The sequence below is a fragment of the Alligator mississippiensis genome, chromosome 2 (genome assembly GCF_030867095.1).
Source record: "Alligator mississippiensis isolate rAllMis1 chromosome 2, rAllMis1, whole genome shotgun sequence".
Classification (NCBI taxonomy): Eukaryota; Metazoa; Chordata; order Crocodylia; family Alligatoridae; genus Alligator; species Alligator mississippiensis.
In genome coordinates, this window is record NC_081825.1 from 290754382 (window position 1) to 290777655 (window position 23274).

General features: G+C 45.3%; 1 long non-coding RNA gene across 1 annotated transcript in view; it reads right to left on the bottom strand.

Moving 5' to 3' along the window:
• Positions 1 to 23274, bottom strand: part of LOC109281252 (uncharacterized) — a 155139-nt gene that overhangs the window by 34793 nt on the left and 97072 nt on the right. The window contains exon 4 of the long non-coding RNA XR_009459638.1: positions 9075 to 9152. This is a non-coding gene — a long non-coding RNA (uncharacterized LOC109281252). The remainder of the gene's footprint in view (positions 1 to 9074; positions 9153 to 23274) is intronic.

Sequence of the window (23274 nt, forward strand, 5' to 3'; positions counted from 1 at the left end):
GATCTGATCCTGGGCAAAGGAAGCAGAGGTTTGGGAGACTGCAATAATGGTTTAGACGCTAAGCCGGTGCTGGAAGTCTGTACTCCAACACAAGCCTTGGGTCTGATTTCTATCCCACTCCCTTCTGTCTAAGCTCAGCAAGCATGAAGCTGGTGTTAAGGAGCTCCCAGACATGGTCCTGGCCTGTGGGAGCTCCTTGGATACTTCAGAAATGCTGGAAGCATTTTGTTTTCTGCTTACAACCCCCAGCACAAGAGATGGAGAGAAGGGGACAGACTGTGCTGTTACACCTATTCTGGGCTGGCAAACAGTGCAGGGAAAGGGGCTTTTGCAGGGCTTAAAAGCAACAAAGAGGCCTCCTAAACAGGAAGATCCAAGGGGGTAAAGAGAGGGAAGGCTGCACAGGGTCTCAAAATGCAAAGCTTACGCAGCCTTACATGAAGTCCCGGGGTCTGCCTTCTTCTGTAAAGACACTGGCATCCAGCGAGGAGGGGAGGCAGAAGTCATCCTTGGTGTCCCGGCTGAGATGACAGAAAGTGGCAGTTCCTGGTAATCAACCTGTGTGCGTGTGCAAAGAGCATCTGCTTCCCATGCAAAACGCCCGCTTCCCCTTAGAGAGGACAAACATCGGAAAACAAAAAAGAGTTTACATTGTTTTGGTTGAAAACCTGATTTTTTCTATTAAGAAATCCCAAAACAGCAACATACATTTCTCATCAAAATGAAATGTTTTGACAGTCTCCGGCAGAAATAGTTCACGGGGGGTCAGTTTGACATTGAACCACACCCTCCAAAGCTGCTGTGGTGCCCCAAGGGAATTGTAGTTTGGATGCATGATGCCCTTGTTTTTCTTTATGGACCAGGCTCCTCAGCTGGACCCCATCTCCTGTGAGGTACCACAGCTGTAGCACTCCCATGATGCACCCTGACAGACCAGGAAAAGGGGGGATTGTGATGTCTTGTGGAAGCTGCAGCACTCACTGCGCGTCCCATTTGTAACCATTGCCATCACCGCAGCTCAGTTCACTGATAAACTGGGACAGAAAGAAGAATTTCAGTTTGGTTAGAAAAAATGAAATAGTTTGCTTTTGGGTCAATTCAACCCAAAATGAACTATTTTGTTTGATTTTGTTTTTTCAAGCCAAAGCTTTTGGACCTTCTGCAAAATGTTTTGTGCAGTTCTTTCAATAAAAAAAAAAGCCATGCCCTTCTGCCTCATTAGCATCCATGTTTTCAAGGGGAAAATACAATTCTGACTAGTTTAGGGCACATAAGTGGGAACTTGTACCTCTGCTTGTCCTGAGGAAGTGGAAGCCCCACTGCTCATAGAAACATAGGATCATGGGAAAGCAGGGTCGGAAGGGACCATAAAAGGTCATCTAGCTCAGCCTCTGCTCAAGGTAGAGCCACCCCTAACTAAACCATCCCGGCCACGTGTTTGTACAACCTGCTCCTGAGTATGTCCAGGAATAGAGAGATCCCACAACTTCTCTGGGCCAATGCTTGATCACCCTCATAATCAGAAAGTTCCTCCTAAATCATGTCTTATGTTCCCCTTCACCTTCTGAAGGCCTACGGGAGATCAAACGGGATAGGGCTTTTCAGAGCATCAGCTGCTTTGCTGTAACTGCTCATTTTGTATGTCCCTGCCCCCTGGAAAACAAAAGCTATTTTGTGAGAGCTTAGTCCTCAATGAGAAATGGTTGAATTCGCCTACACTACAGTAAGATCGTGCGCATCCACAATTACGAAGGAACAGCAGATAGGATCTAAATTCCCACCATTACTTCATGGTACCATGTCCATGTGCCCATGCCCATCCCAAAGGATGGGAATCCATACTAGCACCCAGCTAGAAAGCTTTTCCTTTTTTAGCTCAAGCTGTAAATGCTCATGTGTTGGTTTTATAAGCCCCCTGCTCAGTCCCTGGCATTAGACAAGATAGTGGCTGTCATATCCATTCTTCATACTAGCAAGGTAGTAGACCCAGATCTTTAGTTACTGTAAACTGAGTGGAACTGGCCCTTAACCTTTCCAATGGACTAATAAAACTGGGATGCAGATTTTTAATTTTCAAGGCTTTCCAGGCTATTTTTTATGTTTAAGGATTAGAATATTCTCCTGTGACAGCATACACGAGAGCAAATTTACATCCTGAAATAGAGATAGAGACCAACGAACCCTTTGGCACTTTTAAACATCAAAAATTACCCTGAGAAGTGTTTTCTTGCCATCTAAATATATCCTTTTAATTATTAGTTTGACTCTAACAAGCCTTAGAATGTAAAGGCTTAAATCCTTGTGTCTAATTAAAATTATGTATGGAGGCAGAGCTAAAGGATTAGAAGAAAGCAACCTATCCATGTGACTACAACCAAATCCATGTTTTATCTGTTATAAACAAAACAGAGTAGTCAAAAAGATGAAGAACAAGACAACAAATGCCATACTACTCCTGCCACTCAATGGAGGAACTAATTACAGAAGAAAGCAAATCTAGCCAAGTAAGACAACACTAAATTTCTAATGCAGAGGAATGAGAGAGAACCATTTACTCTGATCAAACCAATAACTTAAAGTGCATATTGAAAATAATTCTTATCCATGCTTATTTCCAGAAGTCTGATTTTTTCCTGTTGTGCTAATTGTCTTGCATCCAAAGCCTCTGGCCTGTTGACAGATATTTGCTGTTCTCTGAATGTATTTTCTATTGTAGATGATAAAGGCTGCCCCAGCATGGAAATGTTTTAACGGCTAAAGAACTGAGGGAGTTTCGGTTTTGATTCACTGTATTCCAAAGCTGTCTGTAGCTCTAAATGCTGTCTGCCTTTTATATTTTCTTTAATACCACTGATGTTGTGGTGGCAGTATCAACAGAAGGAAATATCAAAAGAATTTTAAACACAATATTCAGATGTGAAAAGTTTTCTTGGTACTTTGAAAACAGACACCCCTTTCAAATAAAAGTTGCTTGGCTGAAGGAATAAACTAAATGAACCTAAATTAACAAATTAGATCATTTGCATTTTTACATGCCATCTTCGAGATCTACAGCAGTGTGGAGTGACTCCTGATTTGTCAGTTCAATGTATGTATATTATACATACAGTATTAACTCAAGTCCTCCAGGAGCTAGACTGTCCCCCAGCCATACAGACGGGGCATGTCTTGCTGGATCTTCAACTAGTCATGTAGAGTTGTGCAGTCAAGTCAATATTTTCATATGGCAGAAGAGAACCAGGAGCGTTCTGTACCATCTCCCATCCAATCCTGCTCAGCTTATAGCTGAATCCCAATGCTCATTCATGCTCTGCTATGGTTGTATAAAATCCTGACCGCAACCCATTTTGCAGTGAACAGCTACAAAAGAAGAGGGCTTCTATGCTAATGGCCACTGACTTCTGCTGACCATGAGGTATCCTTAGGATTTGGGAATGTCACATCACATCGGTGGACTGAACACTGCCCTTCACCTGATAGAGGAAACCAGATGAGGAATATCATTTCCCTTTTTCCCCCAAGGAGCACATCTACACGAGACACTATCTCACTGCAGCAACAAGGTATGGTGACGTAGCTCATTACTACAGCGACGTAGTGTGAGGGGTACAAACCATGATGTCAGCGCTACATCACTGTGCTATGTCTCCACAGCTCATCACTACAGTGATGTAGTGTCTAAAAATAACCTTACTAAGGTGCAGTACCAAATGTACAGTTAGGGGCATACATAGGTGCACACATAGACACGCCCAACGTGTCTCTACCACCAGTATTTCCTGTCATTTGTCATCAGCTCAGTCCTAGTTATTAGCACCTGTCTATTTATGCATTTATAGGATCCTGTGACTGTAGTATCTGAGCCCTGACCAACTACTTGACGATAATAAATTTGCAATTGCTTGTGTGCTTACTAGGACTTCTTCACATCTCACAGTAAACAAGCATACTGAACAATTATGCCCTATCAGCACCACATCTCATTATGATGCTGTTACAGTATTTCAGCTCTTTCCTGTACTTTGATCAGCAAAGATTAATTACCCCAGACTGAATTATTACTGGTGATTAAATCCAACAGAAAATAAATGGGACTATGATATTACTGAGTTATAATTCTGCAAATGTGACTATTTGCAAGTGATTTCTTTATGCATGATTTCCTCTTAATCATTACACACTAGAAGTTTATTATTGTGTATTAATTAGAGGGACACAACTAGTACGCAATACCATTATGATATATTGTACGGTATCTGACATACAGGATTGTGTGCAAACCATGCTTCCTATACCTGGTACTTTGTTTGGACTATAATCCTGTTCTCATTGCTCACACCTCAATCAGACCACCCTCCACTGATTTAAAGAAAAGCTGAGAAAGAACTTCAGTATTTGACCCAAGATTTGTGGTTTGGATGTTTAATTCCCATTAAAATTAATGAGATTATATTAGCCCAAGTCCCCAAGACAGCTTTGCAGATTTTACTCTATAATTATTGTCTCCGCATTCTGCATGTGCTAAAATATTAGAAGATAAACTTTTCAGAGTACTAGAACCACCACTCACGCCGTGGATGATTTTTTTCACAGAAAGGTGAAAGAGATCAATAACATGCAAACCTCAACACTTTCTGTCTTCACTCAGATAGCTCATATTCACACAAGTGGAAGAGTCCCACTGAGGTCAGTCATGAATAGAGGTTACTGGAGCAGGCTGAAAAGTACAAATATGAACTGAAAAAAATGATCATCTCCAGAACAAATATACATGCGGGGGCTGTACTTCACAGGTTGCTGGAACATGCATTGCCATTCTATCCTTTTCCCAAATGGTCATTCAGCTAGCTCTCAGAAGGTCAAAGAAAAATGGTCCCTCTAACCTTCCCTTCTGCACCATTGCTGGAAACAAGCCTCCCTCGCCATTCTCTAAGTTCCATATTACCAGCAGATCCTAATCTTTCTCATTCATTTGGGAGAACGAGTACAATTATCTTGGATTATTCTCAAATGTTAGTTTCAGGATAGCAAAAATCCCCTCTAATGGTGATCATTTATCAGTCCAATAAGAAAGAGAAACACTTCACTCCAGAACCTTAATTAGTACCCAAACCACTATTTTCCGATTGATACAGAACCTCTGTGACAACGCAGGCTGCAAAGAAGCGAGGCATATGCTTGAACAAGTAATTGTGGCATAAGAGCTCCAGTTTGAGTCTTGGTCATGTGACCTTGTGGATCAACTAGTCCAATTCCCTTCTTGGAACAGGATTTTTCTTGTTCATTACAATGGGTCACTCAAGTGTATTATCTGTCATAACCTTATAAATCCTGAAGAAAGTGCTTCAGATGTTGGAGGGAACTATTTTCACTCTGAAACACTACTACAACAAGCACCTAAAAATCCTCCCATAACAGAAACCACTGAAATCATTCCATTGCCTAATTGGGGTTTATTATTCCCAAAATTGGGGGGGAGGGGGGATTTTTAGTCCAGAGGGAGCCAGTAGACAATTTTCTCTCCTCACAGAAACTCCTCAAAGGTACAGAGCCTATAGAGACAGCACCATTGTCTCCTGACAGCCATGCCTCCTGCCCCTGGCCTAGGGTTAGGGGGGAAGCTTGAGAGAGTTCAGAGGAGAGCCACGCACATGATCAGCGGGCAAGAGAATAGGTCTTATGAAGAGAGGCTGAGAGCCATGGGACTCTTCAGCCTGGAAAAGCGCAGGCTCAGGGGTGACCTGGTGGCTCGTTATAAGTATACAAGGGGTGTACATTAGGATCTGGGGGAACATCTGTTCTGCAGAGCACCCCAAGGGATGACAAGATCAAATGGTCACAAACTCCTCCAAGACTGTTTTAGGCTGGACATAAGGAAATACTTCTTTACCATCCGAGCCCCCAAGGCCTGGAATAGACCCCCTCCAGAAGTGGTGCAAGCACCTACTGTGGACTCTTTTAAGAAACATTTGGATGCTTATCTTGCTGGGATCCTTTGAGCCTAGCTGACTTCCTGCCCCCAGGGCAGAGGGCTGGATCTGATGATCTTCCAAGGTCTCTTCCAGCCCTAATGTCTATGAACTCTATGAAATGTCACAGCAACATTGGACAGGCAGGGACCTCTTGGCCTATAGAGCCCATCCCCTTCATACACAAGCAACCATTTGTCCAAAAAGTCCACAAAAACATCCACTCTGGTCTCTCTCATAAACCACAGTCACAAAGCACCCAACTGAGCAGTAGAGACAAGAGCACTGCCAATACTGTGTCCACTGCCATGGCAGGCACATTATCAAGTAAAATGTACTTAGATGTCCCTAAGAAGTAGAATACTCTCCACAGGACAGAGGAAGGAGGAAAAAAACAAAAAAAAACAAAAGAAGACGACAGCTGGCCTTGCCAGTCTGACCAAGAGAAAATTCCTTTTTTGACCCCAGATCAATCTGGCCTTGAGCACACGAGGAAGACCTGATAGCAAGGGCAATGTCTCTCAGTACCAGTGGGATGACCAGTGCATCCAAGACTTTCTCACTACTAGCCACAGCCCGTAGCCATGCATCAGAGGATAGGTTTATTTTCTGCAGCATTACAGGAGAGACACGGTAGGAATTGGATGTATCAGAACAGAACTCAAGTTCCCACTGGTGTATGGTCTCAAAGAACATCATACAAGTGCCGTAAATTAATGCTGTCCCTATGCAGTCAGCCTGGGCTGTCTTGGGCTAGAGAACAACTCTTCTCAGTCAACACTGAGCACAGATAGAAATGCAGCTCTCAGGTCTAGGTCATGGAGATTCATAGAAAGCGCCATGAGTTAGACTGATCCTCCCAACCCAACAGATGTTAGCTGTTGGATTGGGAAGGTGGAAGATTGGCTCCAATTTGGAGACAATCCAGGGAGAGAAGCTGTGTCTATGAAGCCTCTCCCCCTAGCTCCACCCCCCATCTTACAGCTCCACTGCAGTCTCTGAATTGGAACCACCCCTTCCCCCCAGGTGAGGGGCTCCAATCCACTGTTCTCCCTGCCCCCCCCCCCCCACTTCTCCCCTTCCTATCCAGAGACACCAGCTGGGGCTGGGCTGTGCTGCAGCCAGAGAAAACAGAAACTAATGAAGGTGCTTTGCTTTGGAGCATCTTCATTTGAAGCTTCATACAATGAGGATTAATTGGTTGCACAATTGGAGGGCTCTGCAGCCATGCTCTTCTGTTTGGACATGACTGTAGAGCACTTCCAAAGAGCCAATTGCATCACAAGTGTCATTTATTTCTGTGCCCCTTATTACTGCAGACAGTTAGACCTAATGTCTTGACTAATGTAAACTGTTTCTTGATGCTTCCAGACATAAGTTGTAGCTATACAAAGCTATACCACTGTGAATAACCACTCCTAGATTATTACTGAAGTTGTCTAATTGAACCTTTTTCCTCACCTCTATTCATAAGATATCTACAAAAAGATCAGAGTTTCTGTGAATTTGCTCATTCTCCAGTATTATATGACTTATATGTCATGCAGACATCCTGAAGCCCATCATTCACTCATTAACTGGTTCGCTGTATTGAGAAGTTACAAGTCACACCACATGGATTCACCCTGTTTGGCCCAACTGTAATGGTTATACATTCAAGACCCCACAGAACTGACACAATTCTCCCACAAAGGTTTACAAATAAATCCATGGATTGTCTTTCCTTAGTGAAAACTGCACAACCATTATTATAATTTCATTGCACCGTAGGAAAGAAGATGTACTTCCCCTCAGTGTTACAAAACAAGAGAGAAGAGAACTACTCTATTTGATGTTATAGAGTGCAAATCATTTCTATATTTGTTTAAACATCCAGCTGAACCATTCATGGCATTGCCAGGCTAATAGATCTAAGATTATAGATAAACATACATACACAAACACACACACCACACTCCTGATCAAAGAGGCATCTGGCTGTCAAACATGAAAAAAAGAAAACAAAAGGTATAATTGTCATCTGTCTCTTTTGAACACCTGGAGCCACCGATAATACAATCATCTAAAAGGCACCTTGGAGTGTCTAGCATGGCTGAGTCTTTTATGTCAGACAGAAACTTCTTCTGAGCAGCTGAAAGCCTGTAGAGTTCAACAAAGATTGTCCTCCCCTCCCTCTTCCACTCCCTTCAGCAACAAGATGGTTTTTTCTGGCTTGCAAAGTTTTTCAAATGACTCAAGTAACACCCATATGACAGAGTAGAAGTGCACCTTATAGACTAACTAAATCAGAGCTGTATAGCATAAGCTTTCATGTACCAGAACTCACTTCATTAGGTAACAGCCACCATACCCTTTGATAATCTAGCAAGTGCATATGCATGTGTACATGTGTGTGCATGTGTGTTCATGTGCATGTGCATGTGTGTGCATGTGCGCGCGTGTGTGTGTGTATGTGTGTACAGACATTAGTTTATAGTTGTCATAATGAGAAAGAGCCAACGATGGCACAAACCGAAAACCGGCAGGAACCAGCAAAGGAAAAGAAGGACCCGCATTTCTGGAGCAGCTGCTCAATGAAGCTAAAATGGAAGAGTGAGGAGGGGAGAGACCCGGATGAAAAGAGAGAGAGAGGTGTGGCACATTGGAATGAAAGGAGAGCCGATTGGGACAGCAGGGGTGAAGAGGAGTCGCATATCAGCTGGCTGGGGAAGATGAAGAACAATGTTGACCCGGGAGATATCAACTGAAGAATCATTGCTGGGAATGCCATCCTGGAGTTGGTAAGACTTTAGGAAACAGAGGGCCAGCCAGGAAGAGGTGGCTGAGCCTTACAGTGACAAGTAAAATTTTTCTTATTTTTCTATTATTACAAGGTCAGGCTGAGGTGGAACACCATTGGAAAAAAGAAATGTAAATACAATAAACCCGACACCCTTTAGTGTGCTTAAAGGGGAAGGCACCCTTTTTGTTGGACTTATACCCTTTAAGAAAAAAACAAAAGGGGAATCAGGCTCAGTGAGCCCAAAGGACAGGAACTCATCTTTGTTTATCATACCTGAGTTTATTTTGGGATGCTTAAAGGGAGATTTTGGACATGATACTTACTTCTACTGGAGAAGACATTGATCAGTAGCTTGGGGAGCAGGCTTCTGTCATTTCCTTCTGCCCAGGATGCAGTGATACCTAAAAACAAGAGAAAACAATGTAAAAAGTGAGATAGATACCTAATAAAAAGAACCTTATCATAAAGAACACACTGAGTTTTCATTTTTTATGGTCAACCACATCGTTTTATGAGAAAGTTCAAAACCTCAAGGGAATTGATGAGTACCTTATTGTCCACTAGTGTTTAAATTGCACCCTCCCTTTAACCCTTTAACATCAAGACATGGCAGACGAGATTTAGGTTCACCACTGAGAAAAAGAAACAGAATAATCTTGTAATTTGAGACCTAATCTGGGTGACTCTGATTTACATACACCAATTGACTAGACAGAATACATCACTATAGTGTAGCTCTTTCAGATGCAACTGTAGTGTGCCTGGAAAAATCTCTCTAAACATCAGGTTTAAGAAACTATCCTTGTCCTTGTCTCTTTCTTTAGACCAGTCCCCTCATACCAGATGGCGCTTAGACCTGGATGGACTGGCAGATGCACAGCCCAAGGCTTCACCTTCCAAAGCAAAACCCTCTGGACCTAACTGTCCTTTCCAAAACATTTCCTCCCTAAGGAATGGCTGTCATTGCCACACCTTGGTCGGGTGTCTGAGAAGGGAGGCAAGCAGTTGTTTCAGAGATACTGCTTGCCTGGATTGTGCTAGCAGAGAGGACTAAAGCTAGAAGGTCAGTAATACACTATCTCTGAAAGCTCATATATGCCAAATGCCAGTCTACACTGTTTTTGATTCATATTGGTCCAAAACCTGAGAGCTCCCTGAGCCCCTTCACTATACAAGAAATCCCTCCATTGATTCACTGGGCCAGCCAAGAAAAGATGTTGTTACTGTGCCTGGCCTGGATTTTCTGGCTCCTGATTTGCTGGAATCATCTTGTCTGGCCCCAGCAGACAAAGCGAATGAACTGTTGACACACAACAGATTAGTAACCATGAGCCACAGCATCAGCACCATGGCATGGCTCACTGCCCTGGGGACATAGTCACTCCACTCTGCAGTGCAGACGCAGTTGCTGTCTCATGGATGGGGCTGGCAAAGAGACAGCCAAGTGAAACAAAGAGTGTGCTGCTGAGGCAGATGAGCAGGTCTTCTATGTGAATGCAGAAGTCATAAGGGATCTCTGGGACATGTTCTTGTTTTGTCTCCTCTTTATTAAATTTTACCTCTTTTCCTTTAGCCTCAGGTCATTAACCCAGCTACAGTCAATACGGTTACTGAATGAAGTATAATACCAGGTGACTGCATCTTAACCAGGACATTTCCTGGTATGGAAGCATTGATCAGATGGTTTATTTCCAGCATCATTACCTTGGATTCAGAATACGGTATCTCAAACCATCTTTTGGGGGCTCTTGAAAAACAGAGCTCCATCCTCAGCTTGTGTAGATCAGTGTACCTACTCTACACATTTTGACCAGATGAGGATCTGGCTTCCAGTGTGCAAGCTGGAGATGCAGTAGTACAATATCTAGCGCCCACCTCAATGGGAAAGGGATTGGGAAAGAGGAAATGCCAATGGAAATATCTTAATAGCATCAGTTAGTAAACCCTAAGTGTAGGAAGCAGGGCAGTTTCCAGAAAACCTGGAAATTTATGCTTTGGGGATGCCCATGATAGCTGCACTGCCCATGAGTCAGGGTGCACCTTTCACCATCAACCCATCAGTTGCTTTGCACTGCTGACGGAAGGTAGAGAGACCATATGTAAGGTGAACAGAACCAGCGTGTAAATACTTGGAAAAGGGAAGAGGGAGATTCCCTGTGAATTGGCAGGACTTTGATTTGTGCTAGCCAGAGTCATAACAGAATGAGAGGAAGATGCCCTAACTCCCCAGGGGGCTAACAGTATTATTCTGACAGTATGAAGCTGATGCAATCCGATCCAAGCAGGACTGGAGCAAGAGTTGTAACCATCATACAAGGTGCTCTGCCTGCCTCTGCTGAACTCCCTTTCAGCTGCAGGTTTCCCAGCATCACCTCTATTAACTCTCACAGGCAAGCAGTGCAAACGGGGAGTGGTTTTAAAGCCCTGTGCTCCAGATGGACACAAGCTCTGGTTAACCTTAATCAACCCCTAATCACGATTCAGTTCTGCAAGCAGGTTTTAAACAATCCTTTCACCTATCACACACACACACACACACACACACACACACACACACACACACACACCCCTCCTTAGAGTGGAACAAAGGAATACAGCAATGGAGGCTACGTAACGCACAAGGAAGTGGTGCATCACAGAGTTAAACCTGCTTTGTCTCATGAATACAAGGGTCCAGGACTGTGCTCAGACTTGGGACACAAAAGGAGGTGCCACTGGAGTAGAAACCAGAATAAATCTTATGCAGGCACTTCAATACCTATGTAATGATAACAATAACTACCACCATCCTGAATAATGAGTGAGGCATGCTCAGTCTCCCGCCGGTCAACCCAAGAAAGAAAGATGCAAATTTTGCGTTAAGGGTCTCCCCTGTTACACATGTTACAACTAAAGTAATCATACTGACTTCTGCACAGTTACTTCAGGTTTAGATCAGAACAAGCAGGATCAACTCATAAGATCCTAGAAGCAGGGAACAATCAGGTTTTGCTTTGCCGGTATTTCCATTGGAAAACTAATTCATTTCCATCATGTCTTGGAAAATTTGAGCAGAGGCCGCCTTTCTTCATGTTTGAGAATGCAATTGAAATAACTCTTTCAGGGCAAAAGGGAAAGTGGGAACAAAATTCAGGTGTATTCCTAAATTTGTTCTAGGCAGGAAAAAGAAAAATCACAGCTAGGGGCAGAGAGGTGGAAAGAGATTTTGGTATGGATTTCCCCTCTGAAAACTGCCTTTCATTGAAAAAAAAAAAGCAATTCAAGACAAGCCTGGAAAGTGTTTTAATGCCAAAACCACAAAACCTTATATTTTAAGAAGGACTTTGTCTTAAAAATATTGCCTGTTGCTTATCCAAACCCAGTCTGGATCCATCTTCCATTTATTTATATATAAAACCAAGCCACATATTCCACACCTTTTTTTTTTTAACTGGGGAGAGGTGACTCAGTGTGATGGAAACGTAGTGGCCCAGATTTACTGAGTTTTGGAGTTCAGTCTTGGTTACTGCTACCTGATCCCCTGTCATCTGGCACAGTTCTACTTTTGTTTCCTACGACTGAAACATCAGGCTTCACTGATGTGTGGCCACATTTTCCCCAGCCCCACAGGTCAAGTGAATTCTGAGTCTGTATCAGTTCCCAAGGGACCGAGACGGCGGCAGGGTATAAGCTCTCACACAACCTCTTCTTCTGCAAGCCAACTTTCCACACAGCTCTTATTGCTCTTTGCCTTCACTGAGGGGCTTTTATTTAACTTGGCAACAGCTGCCACTTTTCATGGCCATTTCCGCTCACTGCTTTTGATGTGTAAATTATCCATGGATCCTGGCAATGAGGATAATTTTAATATAACTGAGGATCCCCAAAGTGACTGCCCTTCCATACAGCTAGGCTTTATTTAATGCCTTTCTCTCCCTTGCTTCTACTTTGTGTATTTAAGTTGTTTCAATTTATAGTCTGAAATTTGATTGACTGAAAAGGGCTTGAATGGCGCTGTTCGCTACAAGTTTCTGCACGCCGAGTCTTTGCTCTGGTTCCTTTATGTGTTAATATATCACAGATCTACCAATGACAGCCATGGGCTCACATTGTATACTGGGCATCTACCTGTAGGACACGAGTGCTCAGAGGAGCAGGGGGATAAGGGAACTTTATGCCGAGCTATAGAACAGGTCTCACTTCAGCAAAGCTGTTCAAGCACGTACGCACTGAGGTGAAGTGTGGCCTGATAATATCTGGTGATATCCTGATTCATGGGTGACCTTGATTCAGTTCCCTTCTCTGCCACAGCCATCTTCTGTGCCCTGGGGCAGGTGACCTATCCTTTCTTCTCTCTAAGGTAAAGCTATAAGCCTTTCTCTTCTTCACAGAGGGGTTGTGAGAAGTGCATTGTGGAAGGACTGTGAGGCATTTGAATGGCACAGCGATGGGGCTGTATCAGTAACTAAGGCAGAAAGTGTGTTACTGAATGGGAACTGTACAGGGAAGCTGTATATGGAGAACTGTATATGGAGAACTATAGCTCTGATAACGCTCCCAACTGGCTGATTGATTTTCTTTGCTGTATTTCCTTTCAACATTTTGATGATTCTGCCCCCTCCTATTTCTGCTAAACAGAAAGGGACACTTTCATTTCAGAAGCACAGGCCGAAGCGCCAGCAGGGAATGAAGTGTCTGAGCATAGTTGTCATGCCCCATGCTGTGTATTCGGGGCCAAGTTTTAGGGTGGGAAACAAAAGCATCTGAACATTAAAACCATGTGTATCTACCTTCCTAACACAGTGGAGAAAAAAAAAGCCTTGCTCTTACATTGTAGCCAAGCACTTACAGGCTCAGCCTAAAGGGAGTGTTGCATTCACTCTCCATGCTACAGTAGGATCCTCAGGGGATGTGTGGCCACATTTTCCTTCCACCCCAGGGAAGGAGCTCCCGGCTTCACGTTCCCAGCAGGGTGGGGCCCACTGGGAAAGGTGACTCCTCCACTTCAGTGGAAATTGCATGCATACCAAGCCTACTGCAAAGCCCATGGCTAATCTCAAGAGTCTTAGAGGTGGGAGGAGGAGAGGCTAGCAGTTGAAGACGGGGAGTTGTTTCACCTTTCTCTTTGTCTGGTTTGCTGGGTGGGACAGGTTGGAACAGCTGCCATTCAGGGATAGCAGGGCAAGGTTTCGATATTTGAATGGAAAGAGTCAAGAGTATCCAGAGAAAAGAGGAAGTGGCTATTTTTATTCAGTTTCAATAAGCTCTACATTGCAGGCCAGAGACCCCAGCCTGATTACTCAAACCTCTGGCACAACGCCACAATTGCAGCCAGGGGCGATGCTCACAACCTCAGGCCCTGGAGTAGGTTCACAAGGGGTTCCTACACTGCCCACAAGCTGCTGAAGTTTATCCGACAGATTGCTTTCTTTGAGGCCCAACATCAGGCGTAGTGAAAAGAGAAAAGAGCACCTGGCCCAGCCTAGCCCGTGGGCCTGCTGTTTAGGGGACCTTTCCAGGAAGAGGGAGATGTGGATTCAAACCTCTTTGGGGTGCCATGGGGGGAAGACCAGAACTTGGGTCTGGGGCAAAGTGGGCGTCCCTGGCTAGCCACATGGTTAGCTCTCCACCTGCCTCTGGGCACGCCACATGCCTGTCTCGTCCGCCATGCCTTGTTGGTAATTAATAATGTTGCTAGTTAAGGTGGGAGGCTGCCCATTGTACACCCCGATGTTGGGGGGGGTCATCCGTGGCTCTGTTCCACCCCTACACTGCGGCCCAAGCCTGGCAGATGGCATCTCAGGCAGTTAGCTCAACCGTCGGCTTTGCCCATTATCTGTGGCCTCCAATCCTGGGGACCTTCAGCTTCCGTAAGCCCAGGCCCCATCTCAGGCCCAGTCGGGACCCCGAGCTTCTTCACTCTTTATGGGCATCCCTCGCGATGAGCCCCTGGCCCTTTTGACCCTTTGGTCCTGGCCCCAGCTTTGACCAGTCGAGTACCTCAGCGGGGTTTTTGCCTCCTGCCTGCACTTAGGGATCGGGGTCCCCCATTCATGGCTCAGGTGCTCCTGGAAGCATGCCTGGCCCTGCGTGGTCACTCCCCCAGCAGGCTCAGGCACCTCCAGAAGCTTACCTGGCCTATCCTGCTCTGATGTAATACGACCTACCTGAAGGTGAGGACTGGGGTTAAGGTGCTCCCCACCCGCCTTTCACCAGGGTAGTAACTGGTCTGGCTTTTCCTGGGGGCTCCCGCACCACTGGGAGCCCCACCAGGCCACCCACTCCTGGCAAGGTGCAGTTTTAGGTCATGCCCAGGACCAGGAGCCTCCAAACCATCCCCTACAGCTCCTGCCCTGACCTCCAGGATGCTCCAAGCAGCCTCGCACCCAGGCGATGTTACTGCCTGCCCTGCCAGCAGGGAACTGCCCTGTTTATATAGGCAGCCATGGATCAAAACTGGCTGCCGCAATTAAGCACCTGCGGGCTGCTTGGCAGCCTTAAAGTGGCAGGCACCCACAGTGCCCTGCCACAGGGTCTCCCACTCCCAGTGCTAGTTCCTTAACCACCCAACTATTGGGCTAAAATGTGACCAACTCATGTCACTAAGGGTCTACAGGAGATCCCTTCTAAGCATGGTTGGAAAGGCAAGTCTAGTCAAACAGACAGCATCTGCTTTTAGATACCTAACTAGCACAGAAACCTAAAGAAAAATAGGATGTGGGCACACATGCCTACTCCCTCCATCCCAAACAAAATGTTGGTGTGGGGACAGATATGAGAGAAGTTCCTTTAAACTAAATGCTTCCCAGAAAACTAGGTGAAGGAATGAAGTGGGGGAAGACAGTACTTTTATTTTAACAGATAAACACACACTGGGCACGCCTACATGAGACGCTATGGTGCAGTAGCAATAAGCATGACATGAGAGCAATGAGCTCATTGCTATGGTGTTGTAGTGTCACTGGGCATGAACCATGATGGCGATGCTACTGAGCAGTAGCTCACTGCTAGCGTGCAGTAGTGTCTAAAAATAACTGTGCGAAGACAGTACTGAGCAGTAATGCCGCTTACTGCACAGTCTTTTAGTACTTGGTTAAGCAAGTATTAAATGACTGAGCAGTAACAACTGCGCAGTCAGCCGCTCATGTAGACACACCCACTATCAACCTCTTCAGTCCTTTCTGTCTAAAGCAAGGTCATAGGAGTTGTTTTCTTAGGATTATTAACACCTCAGAAGCCAGAAGTTTGTCTCAATGACTTTGAACCAGTAAAACCTTGAAGTTATAATGTGGCTTAAACACATGGAAATTCCTTCAGGCCCTAATTAATTTACTATTCTTCCACAGAAAGACTGTTGGCGTTGTAAATTATTCATAAGATATTATAGAGTCACTGATCTCAAATTTCATACAAAATTACAGAAAAGCTTTAAAATTGTAAGGAAAACAGCTTTCAAATTAACCCTTGGATAATGCCCTGTGAAAATAGCATCCATAGGGGGTGTATTATTTTTTTTCTTTATTCTATCATTATTGCTAATACATATAATTGCCTTTTGTTTAATGAGATACTCTGCCCATCTTAGATGAAAAACAACAGCTACTTCCAGTAATACCTAGGAGCTAATATTATGGAAAACTGAGACATATTCATCACTATTGCTTAGCTCTTTCTCGGCAAGTTTATTAACTAGGCCAATGGACAGAATATGTCAAACAACAATTGCTCTTGTATGGATCTTGCTGTGCTCTCTCTCTTGATTCTTCCTTAAATAACCCCTTGATCAAGATGCATACAAAAAACAAAAGGAGGCATTTGATAGCCTTTCCAAAGCAAAATTACTCCCAGATTGGCCGTCTTCATCCTAGCAAATGTTGCATTACAAATACAATGACAAAAGAAAAAAAGAATTAAAATATAACTAAAGGTCATTTGTTTGGTTTGCTGCATGTGATTCTCACAAAACCAGCAAATTATTGCCATGTCAAACTACAAAATCTTTCATATATTGCACTAAAAATGCATTATTAATCATGTTGTAAATTCTATAATTTCTCATGAAACAATGAGAATGCTGTACAGCAGATCACTATTAGGTATATAAATTTGTTTTCCTGGAAGAGAGAGCCTGTGTGTGCACATACACACTACCAGTAATAGTTAGAATTTACAGTAAGACAGCTAAAGTGATTATCTTTAAAACATTCAATAGTTTTATTTATTTAATAAGAGTCTGTGAATTGTGTATGTAACCAAGGATATAAGATCATGTAGTGTAACATTTGGCTGTCATTTACATCTGGCTAATATGCTAGTCCTGAAGTAAGACTAGATAGATCATAGCAAACAAAATTCAATACATAATCAATCAGTTAACTATGATTCATTGTCACTGGCTCTGCTTTCTGTACCAGAGATGCTCAAACAGAATTTTAAATGCTCCACTCTCAGTGCCCCAAGGACCTATAAAACCAAAAATTAAACTGAAATATTGTGCATTCTCCTAAATGTACTATTGCTATTTATGGGCACAAGCTTAAAATACAACAAACAAAAAGATGATAGCAGTTGGGCTTTTTAATTCAGATGCACTATCAATTGCTATGAGCAAGACTCCCAGATCCTGAGGTGGGCTTTAAAAGCATGAGATTTAAAATGATGATAATACACTGGTTGGTGGTGAGAGTTTGGTATTTGCCTTCTGGCCTTTGAGTCTTTAGGGTACTCTTGGGTTGTCTTTCCAAGATGTAAGCTCTTTTAGTTCCTAAGTGCTACCTTGTTTTGTTTTCTGCCTGACAACCAGAAGGGATAGAAACTTGTCTTCTTTTTAAATAAAAGCTGACATTTTCACCAAATGTGTCATCCCTAGGATCTGAAGATTTAGAAGATGCACTGATTAACATAGGGCTGGCCATTATAGCAGGAGAGCAGACAACACTGAACAGCCAAGATCCCAAAGAACTTAATTCACCTAGAATAGCTCACTTGAAAGAGCATGGACTGGCCGGTGAAGTGGAAACAAAGGAGACAGCAGGAGCTCATTCATGCTCTTCTTTTCTCAGTGCTTCTTTGTAAGCAACAGTTCCAAGTTTGCCTCCTCAGTATAGAAAGCATCTTTGTTTTACTTGACCTGCCTTCTTTTCAGCCTAATCACCCAGGTGAGACAGAAAACAATAAGAAGGCACCGTGATGTTGAAAGCAGGAAGCAGCAGCTTCCTAAATGACTCAACTCTTTCTTCACAATGACATACAGCTTCTGCTTTGTATGGGAGTTGCATATGGATCTCAGCTTGAGCCCACAAAGTGAGGCATCATGAGCTCATGAGTCTCAGTATGAAAGACTAATAAGCACAGGAAAAAACAGCAGACGGGTATCAGGGGAAAAAACAAGAAGAACCACAAGTCCACCTGAGATACACACATCTGGAAAACATCTGCATATTTCATGTGACAGGTTGCATCACTTAAGTATGTTTCTCCTCTTAACTGTTCATTTCAAGCTCTTCCACCAAAGAAATCAATTACTAATGACATACAGCCCTAGTTTTCCTCCTGAACCCATAATTGCTTCCAATTTTAAGCTAAAATTAGCCATTCGAGCTATCCAAATGAGCATAGTTTAGTGTGGCTGTACATAAGCGGTGCTTCAGACTGTTGAGCAGAGCTCCTTTTTGACAGCTCCTTCTTATAAATAACATAGTTAGCTCCTTACACAGAGAACTTTTCAGAGGCGACAGATGTTTGAAAGATGTGGCTGAATTAGTTGAATAGTCTGTAAAACCCACCCACCTGAGATTTGCAAATATGAAAGTCCTGAATTCATACCAGCATAGGGAGAAAGACGCATAAATCACCCCCTGAATAACTGCCTCTTTTCTCAGCAAATATCTTCTGTGTCATGCTGTCAGCACTTAACACGTAATAAATAATAAATAATACTAATAGTTTATTGTTCTGACACCAATAAGGGCACTATGTTACATTGAGAAAGATGCCTCAGAGACATTTTTTGTTCATTAAGCTAGAAACTTACTTTTCATATGCAAGAACTGGATCAGATTCTCAGTTGCATTCCAGTCCCTCTGCACTAGAATAAGGCCAAATGGCATCTGGATGGGACCACCTGGGATTTCCCTCAAAGTAAGGGATCTCTCAGCTGGTATATAACCAGTATACCACAACACTTCAAATTTGGTCCTGATACTGTGTTGGTGAAGAACTGGAGGGAAAGTTGGGAGATCGGCAATGGAGATCTGTCCAAAACAAGCTGTAATTTGTTTAGCTGCTGTACAGTTCCTTAGACACTATATCACACCACATCAAATTAGAGATACCTCTAAGCTGTGCTATCTTATGTAGGCATTCGGATGGCACAGATCCATAGGAGAGCCATATCCAGCTCCCTTATATCCCCCATTTCCAATACGCTGAGCAGAAGCTCAGTAAAGCAAAATATCAGGACCAGGATATATCGTGGTGCTGCTCACCTCAGGCTGCTACCAATAAAAAAGTCTAGATGGACCCAGAAAAGAACTAATCTAGCAACACAGGGACCAATTACAATCCTGCGCTTGAGATGCATCTCTACAGCCCAAGTCAGTTCAATGGAAAGGCGCCCAAGCTAGTGTTAAGAAGCTGACTCAAGTACCGGAAGTGATATAACCAGATGAGCACAGTGATCCGCCTGGGCTAGCAAGCTCTGCTGCATTAAGTTGCCTAAGCTTTTCCATGTAAACCAGCTAGACTGGGTAGGTCTGCATAGCACTGTGTTGTGCTGCGCTGACACCCTGAGTATAAGGTCAGAAGCAATGTCAGTGACTTTGAAACTGCATCGGTGCAAAACCCTGCATAAGATAAGAAATGGGACTTTCCAGGGAGCAGCATAAGCCAGCAGAAGGTGGACATTGTGATCAGGGTTCAACCTCTTCCCTGACATTCCTCTGTCATTTGGTTGGCTGGTGTCCCAAGAGACAAGTTTCTGTGTCTTTCCTCATCCTTAAACAGCTGTTCTCAGGCCAGCCAGACTCTGGCTCTTCGTTATGAATGTCCTTTGCCAAGTAAAGAAAGACGTTATTTGCTCCTATTTAGTTGGTCTAAGAAAAGATATTGCCTCTGACTAGGGTTGTCAACTCTGACTGAAGCTGTTCCGGGAGATTTTTTTTTCAACATGAAGTACCGTCTTGGAGTGCACTGATAGAGAATTTTTGAGCTGATATCAATGGCTGATTTTTAACGAGCCATATTGACTGATACCGATCCGATTGCCGATATGCAGCTGGGCAGCTTAGAGAACAGCGTCCAGCTGGTGAGTCTTTTGTGGGGGAAGGGGCAAGGCGGGGGAAGGCACATGGGAGGCAGATTGAGGTCCCCATGGTAAGGGAGGGAGTGGGGCAGGGGCAGGCACTGCACAGTGGGGGCAGAGCAGGAATGGTGTCATGAGTGTCTCATCTGAGGACATGAGGGGAGAGCTCCCACCACTGTGCACACCTCAGGAGGCCATGGCAGGGGGGGTGTCCCCAGATTTGCATACAAGGCGAGGGAGGGTTGCCATTGTGGGCTGGGGCTAGGGCAGTGCTGAGCTCTGTGAGCCTGGGCCAGGCTGCACTCAGAGTGGGCAGCCACGGTGCTGGGAAGGGGGCTACAAAATTCATGGTAGCTCCCAATCCCAGTGCCACCGCTACCAGCCCTGAGTGCAGATCCAGCCAAACTCCCACACTGGGAAGAGACTGGTGCTGCCCCCAGTCCCAGCCTGCAGTGGCAGTCCACCCTCCCCCCTCCCCCGTGCACCCGGCCCCCACGCCCTCCTGGGGACAACATTATCGGCCACAGCAGCCAAAAAAAGCTGTTTGCCGATACTGTCAATTTTCCTTATTCATAGATTCATAGATGTTAGGGTCGGAAGGGACCTCAATAGATCATTGAGTCCGACCCCCTGCATAGGCAGGAAAGAGTGCTGGGTCTAGATGACCCTAGCTAGATACTCATCCAACCTCCTCTTGAAGAGCCCCAGGATAGGGGAGAGCACCACCTCCCTTGGGAGCCCGTTCCAGACCTTGGCCACTCTAACTGTGAAGAAGTTCCTCCTAATGTCCAATCTAAATGACACGGCTCAGAGCGCTCCCAGCCAGGTCATGAGGCGCTACAGGGATTTGGGAGCGGGGCTTAAGGGTCTGGGGGCACAGGTGGTGTTCTCGTCGATCCTCTCAGTCTCAGGCTATGGGCTGAGAAGGGACAGGAGGATCTATGTGGTCAACCAAAGACTGCGGCGCTGGTCTCGTTGGGAAGGCTTTGGCTTTCATTACCACAGCCCGCTCTTTGGCGAGAGAGGCAGAGAGCTGCTGGGAAGAGATGGCCTCCACCTCTCTCCCCTAGGGAGGAGGCTCTTCTCAGCCAGACTGGCTGACCTGCTCCACCGGGCTTTAAACGAAGCCCGTTGGGGGACGGGGGGACTACCGCCAGTGCTGGCCCGCTGAGCAATCTTTGCAAAGCCAGTGGATCACGGTGCTTCAGGGAGCCCACTCCTGCCCCAGCCCTGGTAAAATCTATGGGCAAGGAAGGAGCCCCCCAGGGGGCACTTGCCTGCCTGTACACTAATGTCAGGAGCTTGGGGAATAAGCAGGAGGAGATCATCCTCCTGCTCAGTGCAAACAATTACAATGTCATAGGGATAACGGAGACCTGGTGGGACTCCACCCATGACTGGACCACGGGGATAGATGGCTATACCCTGTACAGGAGGGATCGTGTAGAGAAAAGGGGCGGGGGTGTAGCTCTCTATGTTAAGGAAAGCTACAGGTCCCTGAAAGCTGATATTGGCAACCAGGGTGGATGGCTGGAGACCCTCTGGGTTAAAATCCGTGGGGAACACGGCACAGGGGACACAATGGCGGGAGTCTATTACAGACCTCCCACCCAAAGTCCTGAGCTTGACCAGGAGTTTGCCCGGGAACTGGCTGAGGACCATGGTTGTCATGGGTGACTTCAATTACCCGGACATCTTGTGGGAGGATCGCTCAGCAAAATCTGAGCGGTCGCAAAGCTTCCTCTCGTGCATGGATGACCTCTACCTGACTCAAGAAGTCTATGGGCCAACAAGAGGCAAAGCGCTGCTCGACCTGGTACTGGCTATTGGGGATAACCTAGTCGGCGACCTAGTGATTGATGGGAAGCTGGGTGACAGCGACCACGAGCTGATCACCTTCACCATCCACCGAAAAGCTGGCAAGTCAGTCAGCAACACGGAAGTCCTTGACTTCAGGAAAGCCGACTTTGACAAGCTCAGGAGGCTTGTCAGTGAGGCCCTGAGGGACTGTGACCACAGAGAGAGGGGAGTTCAAGAAGAGTGGTTGCTCCTCAAGGGAGCGATCCTCAATGCACAAACTAAGTCTATTCCATCTCGGAGGAAAGGCAGCAAGAGGGCACAGCAGCCCCCCTGGCTCTCCAGGGACCTAGCAGACCTCGTGAGGCTAAAAAGAAAGGCCTACAAAGGATGGAGGATGGGAGTCACCTCCAAGGAGGATTATTCTGCACTGGTCCGGTCCTGTAGGGAGCAGACCAGGAACGCCAAGGCTGCAACTGAACTCCAGCTAGCTTTGAGCATCAAGGACAATAAAAAGTCCTTTTTCAGATATGTGGGGAGCCGGACGAAAAGCAGGGGCAACGTTGGACCCCTGCTGAACCAGATGGGACAACTGACAACTGACGCCCAGGAAAAAGCCAACCTATTAAATAGGTACTTTGCGTCGGTCTTTCATCAGCCCCATGGGACGCCCATGCCCGCTACAGGGCCAGGAAGTCCGGGTGAGGGTGATCCCCTGCCCTCCATTGATGCTGACTTCATGAAGGAACATCTTGAGAAGCTGGATACCTTCAAGTCAGCTGGCCCTGACAATCTTCACCCCAGGGTACTCAAGGAGCTGGCGAGCATCATAGCCCAGCCTCTAACACGGATCTTTGAAAACTCTTGGCGCTCTGGTGTAGTGCCCGAAGACTGGAAGAAGGCCAATGTGGTGCCTATCTTCTAGAAAGGGAGGAAAGTGGATCCGGCTAACTATAGGCCCATCAGCCTGACTTCTATCCCGGGGAAGATCTTAGAAAAGTTTATTAAAGAGGCCATCCTTAATGGACTGGCCGACGCCAACATCTTAAGGGATAGCCAGCACGGGTTTGTTGCGGGTAGGTCTTGCTTGACCAATCTCAATTCCTTCTATGACCAGGTGACCTATCACCTGGACAAGGGAGAAGAGATTGATGTCATATATCTTGACTTCAAAAAAGCCTTCGATCTGGTGTCCCATGATCACCTCTTGGAGAAACTGGCCAATTGTCGCCTTGGGTCCTCCACGATCCACTGGCTGGAAAATTGGCTCCGGGGTCGGACCCAGAGGGTAGAAATTGATGCAAGTCACTCATCGTGGTGTCCTGTGACCAGTGGGGTCCCCCAGGGCTCCGTCCTTGGACCCATACTGTTCAACATCTTCATTAATGATGTGGACACTGGAGTCAGAAGTGGACTGGCCAAGTTCGCCAATGACACCAAACTTT